Here is a 9,452-nt window from a genome sequence, read left to right as displayed (position 1 = left end):
ATTTTTTCATGTTTTTCATACTATACTATGACATTTTTTCATGTTTTTTGACGCATAGTATACTATGACATTTTTTCATGTTTTTTGACGCCATACTATACTATGACATTTTTTTCATGTTTTTTGACGCCATAGTTACTATGACATTTTTTCATGTTTTTTGACGCCATAGTATACTATGACATTTTTGACCGTTTTTGACACATACTATACTATGACATTTTTTCATGTTTTTTGACGCCATGACATTTTTTCATGCGCCATACTATACTATGACATTTTTCATGTTTTTTGACGCCATACTATACTATGACATTTTTGTTTTTTGACGCCATACTATACTATGACATTTTTTGACCGTTTTGACCCCTCACTTTACTATGACATTTTTTGGTGGTTTTTGATCCCTTCCTGTACTATGACATTTTTTTGACCATTTTTCATGCCTTACTATCCTATGACATTTTTGATACCTTATTTTGGATTACCATTACTTCTGCTTTGCTTCTATATTACAGATTAGTTTTACTGTTACCTCTAATATTAGATTACTTTTCCCATTACATATTACTTTCCAAGTTACATATTTCCTTTAATAACTTTACTGTTTCAAATTACATCTATTAACAGATTATTGTGACTATTACATCTTACTTCTGATAATGCTAATTACTTCTACATTACTTCTTTTAATACAGATTGCCTATACATTATTTTTATATGGTAGATTACTTCTGTTATTACACATTTCAGATATATTGAATATTGAGCATAAACAATGTCAGTGCTCTGTGTTGGACAATTGACGTAAAGTTGTTTGTGAATTACCTTGTTTCTGAAATCATAGATAATGTCTCTGCAATCATAGACAATGACTCTGCAATCGTAGACGACGTCTCAGCGATCATAAATGATGACGATGACGAAGTGGTGACACCTGGAGGGAATTAAAGACAAACATACAAAGGAAAATCATCAATACACTACTACCTAGTCCTCATCCACAGTTTAACCATGAAAACACAGATAAATATTCAACATTACGGCTGAACCACATCATTTAACAAAACATGTTTATGCCTAACTATACCATTTTACTTCTGATAATGCAAATTACTTTTACATTATTTCTATTAATACAGATTACTTATAAATTATTTTTATATTACAGATTACTTTTATTCTAACACTTTTCTGATATACTGAATATTGAACATAATTCAATATCAGTGCTCTATCTTGGACAGTTGATGTAAAGCTGTCTGTGAATTACCTGGAGGCCTCTGTCCTGGTCTCAAAGAACTTCATTGTGTGAAAACTCTCTGCGATCGTGCACAACATCTCTGTGATCGTGGACTACATCTCTTTGATTGCAGACAATGTCTCTGAGATTATGGACAAAGTCTCTGTGATTATGGACAATGACTTTGTGATCGTGGACGATGTCTCTGAGATCATAGACGGTGCCTCTGTGATCATCAACAATGTCTCCATGATCGCGGGCAATGCCGTCAAATCGGTGACCCCCGTCTCCGCCGATTCTATCGCAAGGTCTCTACGAAGCATGGGACAATGTCTCTGATCATGGACAACGTCTCTCTCATCTTTGACAAGGTCTCTGCGATCATGGACAATGTCTCTGATCATGGACGATGTCTCCCTCATCCTCAACAATGTCTCTGCAATCATGGACGAAGTCTCTGCGATCGTAAACGATGATGTTGACAATGTGGTGAGGCCTGAAGGGAATTAAAGACAAACATACAAAGGAAAATCATCAATACACTACTACCTAGTCCTCATCCACAGTTTAGCCATGAAAACACAGATAAATATTCAACATTACGGCTGAACCACAACATTTAACAAAACATGTTTATGCCTAACTATACCATTTTACTTCTGATAATGCAAATTACTTTTACATTATTTCTATTAATACAGATTACTTATAAATTAGTTTTATATTACAGATAACTTTTATTCTAACACTTTTATGATATACTGAATATTGAACATAATTCAATGTCAGTGCTCTGTCTTGGACAGTTGATGTAAAGCTGTCTGTGAGTTACCTGGAGGCCTCTGTCCTGGTCTCAAAGAACTTCATTGTATGAAGACTCTCTGCAATCGTGCACAACATCGCTGTGATCGTGGACTACATCTCTGTGATTGTGGACAATGTCTCTGAGATTATGGACAAAGTCTCTGTGATCATGGACAATGACTTTGTGATCGTGGACGATGTCTCTGAGATCATAGACGGTGTCTCTGTGATCATTGACAATGTCTCCATGATCGCGGGCAATGCCGTCAAATCGGTGACCCCCGTCTCCGCCGATTCTATCGCAAGGTCTCTACGAAGCATGGGACAATGTCTCTGATCATGGACAACGTCTCTCTCATCTTTGACAAGGTCTCTGCGATCATGGACAATGTCTCTGATCATGGACGATGTCTCCCTCATCCTCAACAATGTCTCTGCAATCATGGACGAAGTCTCTGCGATCGTAAACGATGATGTTGACAATGTGGTGACGCCTGAAGGGAATTAAAGACAAACATACAAAGGAAAATCATCGATACACTACTACCTAGTCCTCATCCACAGTTTAACCATGAAAACACAGGTAAATATTAAACATTACAGCTGAAACAGAACATTCTATGACATTTTAGACATTTTTATGCTTTACAAACTATATCTAGTAATAGATTACATTGACTATTACATCTTACTTCTGATATTGCTAATAACTTTTACATTTCTTCTATGAATATATATATTACTTATACATTATTTTCATATTGCAGATTACTTCTATCATAACACTTTTTTGATATACTGAAAACTGAACAGAAACAATTTAATGTCAATGTTCTGTCTTGGACAGTTGATGTAAAGGAGTTTGTGAATTACCTGGAGGCCTCAGTCCTGGTCTCAAAGAACTTCCTCAGTGTACAAAGACTCTCTGCGATCGTGGACAATGTCTCTGAGATTATGGACAAAGTCTCTGTGATCATGGACAATGACTTTGTGATCGTGGACGATGTCTCTGAGATCATAGACGGTGTCTCTGTGATCATCGACAATGTCTCCATGATCGCGGGCAATGCCGTCAAATCGGTGACCCCCGTCTCCGCCGATTCTATCGCAAGGTCTCTACGAAGCATGGGACAATGTCTCTGATCATGGACAACGTCTCTCTCATCTTTGACAAGGTCTCTGCGATCATGGACAATGTCTCTGATCATGGACGATGTCTCCCTCATCCTCAACAATGTCTCTGCAATCATGGACGAAGTCTCTGCGATCGTAAACGATGATGTTGACAATGTGGTGACGCCTGAAGGGAATTAAAGACAAACATACAAAGGAAAATCATCGATACACTACTACCTAGTCCTCATCCACAGTTTAACCATGAAAACACAGGTAAATATTAAACATTACAGCTGAAACAGAACATTCTATGACATTTTAGACATTTTTATGCTTTACAAACTATATCTAGTAATAGATTACATTGACTATTACATCTTACTTCTGATATTGCTAATAACTTTTACATTTCTTCTATGAATATATATATTACTTATACATTATTTTCATATTGCAGATTACTTCTATCATAACACTTTTTTGATATACTGAAAACTGAACAGAAACAATTTAATGTCAATGTTCTGTCTTGGACAGTTGATGTAAAGGAGTTTGTGAATTACCTGGAGGCCTCAGTCCTGGTCTCAAAGAACTTCCTCAGTGTACAAAGACTCTCTGCGATCGTGGACAATGTCTCTGAGATTATGGACAAAGTCTCTGTGATCATGGACAATGACTTTGTGATCGTGGACGATGTCTCTGAGATCATAGACGGTGCCTCTGTGATCATCGACAATGTCTCCATGATCGCGGGCAATGCCGTCAAATCGGTGACCCCCGTCTCCGCCGATTCTATCGCAAGGTCTCTACGAAGCATGGGACAATGTCTCTGATCATGGACAACGTCTCTCTCATCTTTGACAAGGTCTCTGCGATCATGGACAATGTCTCTGATCATGAACGATGTCTCCCTCATCCTCAACAATGTCTCTCTGATCATGCACAAAGTCTCTGTGATCGTAGACAATGTCGTGGACAAAGTGGTGATACCTGGAGTAAATCAAAGAGAAACATACAAAGGAAAATCATCAATACACTACTACCTATTCCTCATCCAGTGTAACCATGAAAACACAGATAAATATTAAACATTACAGCTGAAACAGAACATTCAACAAAACATTTTTATGCCCCACTATACTATAAGACTTCAAAAATGGTGCAAAATGGCTCTATAGGGCCCCCCGTAAACATTCAAAAGTGATTCCTCATTGGGCTTAGTTCATTGTAGGTGGACGAAATTCAGACCACATACATAACATGCCCAAATGTACTTAAGGTCTCCTGATGTCATGACCTCAAACCAACAGGAAGTCAGCCATTTTGACTTTAATATACAATTTTGCTTATTTTTCGCCATTTGGGGACACTGTATTTGAACGAATCATATCGACTTCAAACTCAGATAATATACCGTTATCGCCTTTGTCATTAAAAGTTATGAAAAGGTTGAGTTTTCGTCAAAGGGCGTGGCCGTGGCGGCACCTCAAATTTGCTGTTGCTAAACTGACATCCAGGTGTAAAGCAGCCAGGTACAGATGTAATGTAATGCAAAATGACCACAAATAGACACAAAGTGATGACAATGACATGATAGACCACTATAAACTGAGCTAAAATTATCAGGATGGAACACAAAATCACACAGAGATGCAAAATGTCGATAAAGTGACTGTAAACAATTACAATTGGGATTTAAACAGACTATCAAGAGCGAAAACGTGTTTCCACGTTGGGGGTCCACAACTCATGTTAGGGAAGCCTCAGTCACGGAAACACAAACACACTCTTACCCACGCGATAAAACGTTAAAGTGGCTGGTGTCAGTAAACAGCCTGTGTAATTCACCTTAACGGTGATATAGTCCAGAATATGTGGTTCACGGAGCCAGGGGGAGACCAGAGTTTATGGGGGCAGGGGACAGAGAGGGAAGGGGAGGAAGAAATGGGAGAGGGGTTCAGCATTCTGACAGCCTGAATGATAAAGCTGTCTCTAAGTCTGCTGGTCACGGTGAATTAAAAGACGAAGTAAGAAGAAGCCGCTGCGTCTGCACGCGCCGCCATCATCCTTCATGAAACCAGACGCTAACGTTAGCTGCTAGCTAGTTCGCTCATTAGCCTTACCTTCGCACCACAGGTGTGTTCAGCGTCCAGCCTCACTTGTGTTCGATAAAATAAAAAAGCAACTACAACTGTGTTTTAGCATCCAGGCTTCTTTGGTAATTAAGTTTTCTCACAGAACTAACAAACCGAGGCAACGCTTCAAACGCTGGTTTTAATCTGTTTTCCGGCTTCGTTTCTCCGCCTCTCTGCGCTCCTCCCTGAGGGTCAATGACGACACACGACGCAGCCAATGACAAAACACGTAAGCCAACAACGGCAGAAAAAACGCCAACTGGCCAGGTGATCCAGGACACACACACACACACACACACAGAGAGAGAGAGAGAGAGAGAGAGAGAGAGAGAGAGAGAGAGAGAGAGAGAGTTAATTGCGTTAACATTTATCACATTCTTTGTTTGGATAATCTATTAAAATATGTTGTCTTAACTTCTAAAATTTTGATTTGAGCTGCCCCCTCTTGCCCCTTCGTAGAGCCGGCCCCGGATAGTACCACAATTATGCGCAGGTGTAAACATAAATACAGTATGTGTTAAGATGTCACGTTGACAGTGGACAGTGGGTGTTGTGGACCATAGACAGGATCAGTTTTATGTCCGTGAGGCACATTTTTGTAACTAACCCTTCATGGGTTATTTGCCTGTATTACACCTTAGTAGTGGGACATTAGTGAGCCTGAATGAAAGGTTTTTAATTTGGCCTGCCTCTCCTTATTTCCGTTTTAAAGGTTCTGAGAGAAACAGAACAATAAGGTGTTGTGTCGAAGCCTTTCTCCCTGTCGATGACCTTATCATAACTCCTGCCACCGGGGACAGAGGGTGGAGATCTACGGGAAACAAGAGTAACGGGAGGGGAACAGTATCTGAGGGACGTAAGACCGGAATGATGTAGGTGGCGGTATCGCTGTTACTCGGCTCTACATATGCATCCACTCCACCCCAGCAGCAGCAGGAAGAAGAGAAGCAGGAATCATACAGTCGAGCTCCGCCTCTTCCTCTGACTGTAAAGTGATTGTAAACTTCCCGAAAACCAGAGTCGGTGTCAGCTGTATTCTTCAGCACCGGGAGAGGCTGTGTGTCCGCCTGCTTTCCTCTCTCTCTCTGACACCGTTTAAAGTTAAAAGGGTGAGTTCACCGCTACTGACAGAAATCCAGTTCGTCTTTGGGGTAAACTGGGGAGGGCGGAGGCTTTCTGGTTTATTTGTTTCCAAACACATACAAACTACAGCTGCATATCGTTGAATTGCTATTACTTGCTTCTTAATACAGTAGCTGACTGTTGATTACACAGTAAGTACATGTGCACAATTCAGTCATGTCTCGTGATGAACAGCTAGAGGGGGCTAGCTGCAAGTGTGGGCATGTCTCAGCTTGTCCAGGCATTATGCCCAGTTACCAACATGTGTTTCTGCATGGTTCTCAAGCAGGGGGAGCATGGCACCAAAGAGACGGGCTGCTTCTGCTGCCAAGGCTGGTGGCAAGAAGGCCAAGGAGGAGCCTGAGACATCAAAGCCCAAGGATGCCTTCACCTCTGCAAAAGAGGCCCTTCTGGCTGCAGGGCCACAGGTAAAAGGCAAGAGGAAGGTGGATGAGCACTGCTCACTGTCGGGCTCTGGAGAGGTAAGAAAAATTAAACATTAGTTATCCTCCAAGTATTTATTTGGGCACATTAAGGCAAATTACAGAATTTTATGCGATCATATTTAAAGAACTTTGTAAAGTGATCTGTATTTTCTCCACCAGGTACATGAGGACTATGACTGCATGCTGAATCAGACAAACATTGGACATAACAATAATAAGTTTTATGTCATTCAAGTTATTAAAGCAAACAAGAAGTACTATTCATGGAACAGATGGGGTAGGGTGGTAAGTTCCTTCTAAGCTGCCTTATTTATTTTTTTTGTGTGCTTTGTAAATTCTTACATATTAGAAACATGTGTTTTTTCAATGGGATGATAAACATCTATTGATACAAATTAAATTACATTTTGTTGTATTAGTAAGTTAAAATTAGTACTGCACATGTCATGTGAACATGGTTGGTGATGTTTAATTCACTGTGGTGATGGTGTCTGGATAACTTGCCCCTAATTACCGCATCTCTCATCTAAATTCAGGGTGAAGTGGGACAATCCAAACTCAACCTTGTAATAAAGTTGAGGATGCCATCAAGGACTTTTGAGAAAAAGTTTAAGGATAAACAAAGAACAACTGGGAGCGATCGGATGAATTTTGTGTCCCACGCTGGGAAGTACACCCTGATTGAGGTGGATGGGAGAGCAGGATGCTGAGATTAAGGTGATGGAAATGTACCCTCTCACTGGAACAAAGAGCATTGAGTGTGAATATGAAGCCTGAAGCTGTTATAATGATTAGAATTAGACTTCATCAAAGACACTGAATAAGGTAATATTTTTAATCATTTGCAATTTGGTAAATTAGCAGCATCTCACTGGGTGTACTTTTTTGATATTTGCAGGTGGACAGTGTTGATGGGAAATCTGTCAAAGTCCCTAAAAACGTCCTACCTTGCACCCTCGATAAGGCTACACAGCACCTCATCGAGCTAATTTTCAGCAATGATATGTTCAAGGAGGCAATGGAATGTATGAACTTAGGTGGGTGTGTTTCAGTCAACCAGCCCATTCATACAAACAGGTCTCTGTAGTCTGCAAATGTTCGGTGTGCATAAACATGTGTTATGTAACATGCCCACTGGGTAATAGTGCCTGTTAGACTAAACAGGGTGCTGATGTGAAAACAATCTTTGTGCTTTTTTGTGTATTTAGCGCAATTTTCAGTATTGCTTAGAAATGTAGGAAACTTGGAGATCAGCGTAGTGCAGCGTGGTGACGTGTAAATGATTGATCTTGTTGCCACAAAGGGTGAAGTCTACATTTACACAACACATCTCCTTATCTTAGCATTTTGAACTACAGTATCTGATCACTGTCCTGGGCTTTGCTAACATGATCCTATCATTACATGTCTTTGGAAGCAGCTGAAGAAGAAAAAAGTATTGCACATTAAAAAAGGCTAAATATACTGTGCACGATGCCTTTTCTTAGAAAAAACAAAGAAGATATGCAATAACCAGTCTGACTGTATTTTTGTGTGTATGTGTGGCTGTTATACCAGACATCAAGAAGATGCCTTTGGGCAAGCTGAGTAAGCTGCAGATTGCAAAGGGCTTTGAAGTGCTAGAGGAAATTGAGGCAGCCATGAAACAAAAAAAAGGAAGAGCACGCCTGGGAAGAACTTTCCTCAAAGTTCTTCACCACAATCCCACACAACTTTGGCCGGAACAGACCGCCAACCATCGACAACACCAGAGATTGTGGAGAAGAAGAAAGAAGATGCTTATGGTCAAATTTTTTAAAGATTATTTTTAGAGCGAGCTGTCTTTTTATGATTTTATCTCAGTCCTAAACTCACTCTCCTTTTACATGTTCTTTAAAGGTGCTGGCTGACATTGAGCTTGCCCAGACTCTGAAGTCCGAGACAGAGAAGGCTCAGGAAGAGATGATAGAGACTGTTCCTCACCCTCTAGACCAAGACTACAATTCTCTCAATTGCCAGCTCACTCTAATGGACAAAGATGCAGAAACTTTCAAGGTACTATGGTATAAATATCAGTAAGGTCAAGTAAATGCAAAGCCCTTGTACTGTCATGGTGGATCTCATATCATCGTCCATGTCCACCAATATTTACTTTGTTTTTTTTCTTTTACATTTAAAGACCATAGAGAAATACCTGACAGCAACTAAAGATGAGTATCAGAAAACAAAAATTCTTAATGTCTGGGAAATCGATCGAGGGACAGAGGTGAGAATTACAGTCAATCTTTTTTAACATAATTCAGAAAGCTGAAGTCCTGTTAACCGAACTCATACACACATTGTACACCACAGGGAGAGCGCTTCAGGGAGAACGATGGTCTGGAGAACCGTCGTCTGCTGTGGCATGGTACAAACATAGCGGTGGTGGCAGCCATCCTGAAGAGTGGTCTGAGGATAATGCCCCATTCAGGAGGCCGTGTGGTCGTGGAATCTATTTTGCATCTGAAAACAGCAAGTCTGCATGTTACGGTGAGGCTTTATGAAGACATGGATTAAAGAGGATAATAATGACATTGATTGCAATCATACTGATGGTACAGTGTTAAA

The 9,452-nt window shown here is 40.2% G+C and overlaps 1 long non-coding RNA gene and 1 pseudogene across 1 annotated transcript; one reads left to right on the top strand and one right to left on the bottom strand.

Moving 5' to 3' along the window:
- Window positions 1–1,301: 1,301 nt before the first annotated feature.
- Window positions 1,302–5,871, bottom strand: LOC127139314 (uncharacterized). Its single transcript, XR_007809478.1, has 5 exons — window positions 5,287–5,871; window positions 3,727–4,153; window positions 2,921–3,347; window positions 2,076–2,541; window positions 1,302–1,739 (listed from the first exon to the last, which is right to left on the bottom strand). It is a non-coding gene; the product is annotated as an uncharacterized LOC127139314 (long non-coding RNA).
- Window positions 5,872–6,062: 191 nt separating this feature from the next.
- On the top strand, window positions 6,063–9,403 carry LOC108886597 (protein mono-ADP-ribosyltransferase PARP3-like; annotated as a pseudogene).
- Window positions 9,404–9,452: the final 49 nt, after the last annotated feature.

This window comes from Lates calcarifer, unplaced genomic scaffold, assembly GCF_001640805.2.
Source record: "Lates calcarifer isolate ASB-BC8 unplaced genomic scaffold, TLL_Latcal_v3 _unitig_1136_quiver_3104, whole genome shotgun sequence".
Taxonomy (NCBI): Eukaryota; Metazoa; Chordata; class Actinopteri; family Centropomidae; genus Lates; species Lates calcarifer.
Note: the sequence above shows the minus strand (reverse complement) of the source record. Positions and strands in the feature narration are given on the sequence as shown.